At 42.5% G+C, this 3,845-nt stretch overlaps 1 pseudogene; it reads left to right on the top strand.

Moving 5' to 3' along the window:
- Window positions 1-3,242: 3,242 nt before the first annotated feature.
- On the top strand, window positions 3,243-3,845 carry LOC100452500 (dihydrofolate reductase-like; annotated as a pseudogene).

The following is a 3,845-nucleotide window of genomic DNA, read 5'->3' as shown; positions in this document are numbered from 1 at the left end:
TGATCACAAGTTCTTAGAAGTGGAGATAACTGAAGAAATGTGGGTGAGATGGAGTGTTGAATTTCATCTGCAGTAATTTCTGCATCTAATAAAATGGGATTATCTCTGTCTTTCATTCTTTAATCAAGTGGTAAAATGCATTACAGATTTAAAGTGTAAATATTCTTGTATTCTGGGGATGAATAACCTGGGCAGGATATTTAATTTGTTTATAGCTCATTGGTGGACACAATCTAGTACTATTTTTCTCAGTATTTTTACCTCTAATTGCTTAGAAGTGATTATCTTATCATGCTTTTCTCTTATGTATTCCCTAGCTGGCTTTAGAATCAATGTCATTTATGCATAAATGATAATGAGTTTACTGGCTTTCTCTATGTTTCCTCATTCTCTTGAATATTACGTGTAAGTTCAGTAACCTTCTTCGAAGTTTTGGTGGAACTTATCTGTAAAACAGTCTGGATACGCCTGAAGGGAAATAAAGTTTTACAACTGTTTTAACTTCTTTACTTGTAGTACGTCCTTCCCATTGACATAATCTTGTTCATAGTTTCAAAATTATTTAAACCTCTACTATATCTTTAGTGGCATATTTATCTACCATAATGTTATTTTATTCTTAATTACCATTGTCTGTTTTATTTCTCTGTCCAAAGAAACAGCTACTTTTAGTGAGCTGGGCCCTTAGCAGTGGTAACTGCCAGGTCAGCCTTGGTGAGTGGCGACTCAATTGCTGTGCCCATGCAGTGTCCATCCAAGCCACTGTGGCCACTTTGTGCAGGGACTCCATGAGCAAGGCCTGTGTGGCTGAGTGGCATCGTCCATCAAGCCATCTCACTCACCTGGTTACAGGGAGCCCCATCCCCTTAAAGACCCTCTGGTGGGCATCCACACAAAACCACTATCTTCACACACTCAGCCTATAGCAACAGGTCTATGCGTACCTCTCTCCTGTACCTCCCAATTTTCCAACTCTATTTTCCTCAAGTTCGTGACTGGCCAGCCAAGCCATGAGCCACTGCCCATGACTCATTCATTCATGCACTACTGGGCATCATTTCACACCCCCCAACTCCCATGGGCTTGTTTGGGTTTGCTTCCTAGTTCCTGGCTCGAGAGCCATTTCCAAAGCTGTTCTGGTGTCAACTCCCAAGCCTACTGCTCTTGTTGTAGATTTTCCTCTTTATATGTATTTATTTCCTGGAATTAAAAACAATTGCACTAATTTTTTCAATCCAGCATTTCCAAGGATGTGCTGTAGGAGCAATTCTTCTTAGCGTAGATAGAATTGCTTCAAAACATCAGCAAAGTATATTTGAGTGAAGGACAACACGCATGGAGAAAGGAGGACAACCCACAAATGGGCAGTGGAGTTTCACAAAGTGAACACTCGGGCAAACAACACCCACATCAAAGTACACCAGTCACAGCCTCCCGGAAACACCTTTGGGTCCTAATCAGTCATAAACCACCCTGCCCACCCTGGAGTAGCCACTCTTGATTTCTAACACAGATGAGTTCTACCAGTTCCAGTTGAATGGCATTATACAGTCACCATCATGCCCCTGGGTCTCATCATCTCACTGTGTGTGGTTGTCGTAGCCTATTCACTCCCATGGCTGTCCAATGCTCCACTTTATAAATAGCTCACGTTTCTTGTCCCTTCACTGTTGATAGACAACTGTGTTGTATCCAGATTTTACACATCATGCTGCTATGAATAATATTTTCATATATTTTGGCACACACATACATGCATTTTTATTGGTTGATAACTAAGAGTGCTATTGCTGGGTCATAGGTGAGTAGATGCTTGGCTTAGTCTCTCGTAAACAAGTTTCTAGTAGTAAACAAACAGTAGAGGAGGGTGAATCTCTTACTTATAAATTATTCAGATAATAAATGAGGAAGGAAAGAGAGACTGAGACTGTAATAACTCTTTTGCAACCCATCATGAATTAACAGATTTAGCCATTGAACAGCAATGGCAATTAACAACACAATAAAACAAAAAACTAATGTGAGGTTCTTCCTCTTGATGGAAGAACACAATACAGCACCATCAAACAAGTACAAGTGAGAAAGAAACCAAGCCTGAATAGAAGCTAACCTCCATAGCCAATTACCAATTTAGAGGCAATACAAATAATAAAAACACATATTAAACAATGTCTTGGGGAGCAGTCAGCAAAATGCACACTATGGGAAGCTCTACCACACAATATAAATTTCAAGAAATAATCTATAGAATAAAAGGGAATAAAAGCATATTTCTAAAGGTAAAACTAAATTATAATTTTGGATGATGAAAGTACAAAATAGAACAAAGAAATTATGATCGTAAAAGTCAGGATGTATTTTTATTTGGGGGAGGAAAGAGTTTATTGCTGAGCTGGGGCAAATGATGGGGCTTCTGGTTTTCTCCGCAAACGTCTATCCCTAGTGGTTAATGGGTGTTTACTTTTTATTCAAGGACACAAATTTTAGACCGTTTCTTTTTCCTTTTGGAGTCCTACATTTTATTTTATGACACAAAAGCTAATGAAAAAATAATTTATAGAGTACGGTTACTGTTTTGCACAAAGCCCTCTCCCCATCTTCCCTCTGAACACCCAGAACAACCAGCAGCCCCAGGACCCCCAGCAGGGGTGACCTCACTTCTAGGTGTGCATGCAGCTCACATCACCAGAGGCAATATGCAGGTCTACTCCTTGACTCCTGGAAGAACCTGATAGGACACAGCTGAGGGGAAGCCTTCCCCGCCGTCTGCAGGCTCTTGGCCATCAGTGTAGAGGGAGCGGGTCCTCACCTCTCCACAGGCGCCTTCACGGCCAGAGCCTCCTCTCTGCATGGGGAGTAAGGCCTGGCCCTTCCCCTGAACACGGTGACAGGGATCTCGCCAAAGGTGGAGATGACACCATTCCTGCCCCACCAACCTCACGCTTCTTTTACTTTACAGGAAAGTTGACTCAGGCTGGTGTTCAGTGAAGAAATCCCAAGTGCATGGAAAAGAGAGGTGGGTCTCAGGGCTGTGCGCGATCTGCAAAAGGAAGCGCATGGACCACCAGGTGACGATGCTGCGCTGCTTCTGCTCCCAGGAGGTGGATGCCCAGGACGAGCTTTGAGGTGGAGAGAGGGATGTCATTGCTCATCCTCCAGGTTCAAAGTAAAAACCTTCCCGCCAATCTTGGTCGCGCGTTCTGGTGTAGCGGGCGGGCTCAGAAGTGCTCATCGCTGCTGTCATGGTTCGTTTGCTAAACTGCATCGTCGCTGTGTCCCAGAACATGGGTAATGGCAAGAACGGGGACCTGCCCGGGCCGCCGCTCAGGAATGAATTTAGGTATTTCCAGAGAATGACACAAACTCTTCAGTAGAAGGTAAACAGAATCTGGTGTTATGTGTAGGAAGACCTCGTTCTCCAAGCCTGAGAAGAATCAACCTTTAATGGATAGAATGAATTTAGTTCTCAGCAGAGAACTCAAGGAACCTCCACAAGGAGCTCACTTTCTTGCCAAAAGTCTGGATGAGATCTTAAAACTTACTAAACAATCAGAATTAGCAAATAGAGTAGACATGATTTGGATAGTTGGTGGCAGTTCTGTTTATAAGGAAGCCATGAATCACCCAAGCCATCTTAAACTATTTGTGACAAGGATTATGCAGGACTTTGAAAGTGACACGTTTTTTCCAGAAATTGATTTGGAGAAATATGACTTCTGCCAGAATACCCAGGTGTTCTCTCTGATGTCCAGGAGGAGAAAGTCATTAAGTACAAATTCGAAGTACATGAGAAGAATGATTAATATGAAGGTGTTTTCTGGTTTAAGTTGTTCCCCCTCCCTCTG

Source organism: Pongo abelii, chromosome 5 (genome assembly GCF_028885655.2).
Source record: "Pongo abelii isolate AG06213 chromosome 5, NHGRI_mPonAbe1-v2.0_pri, whole genome shotgun sequence".
NCBI lineage: Eukaryota > Metazoa > Chordata > Mammalia > Primates > Hominidae > Pongo > Pongo abelii.
This window is presented reverse-complemented; position numbering and strand designations above follow the sequence as displayed.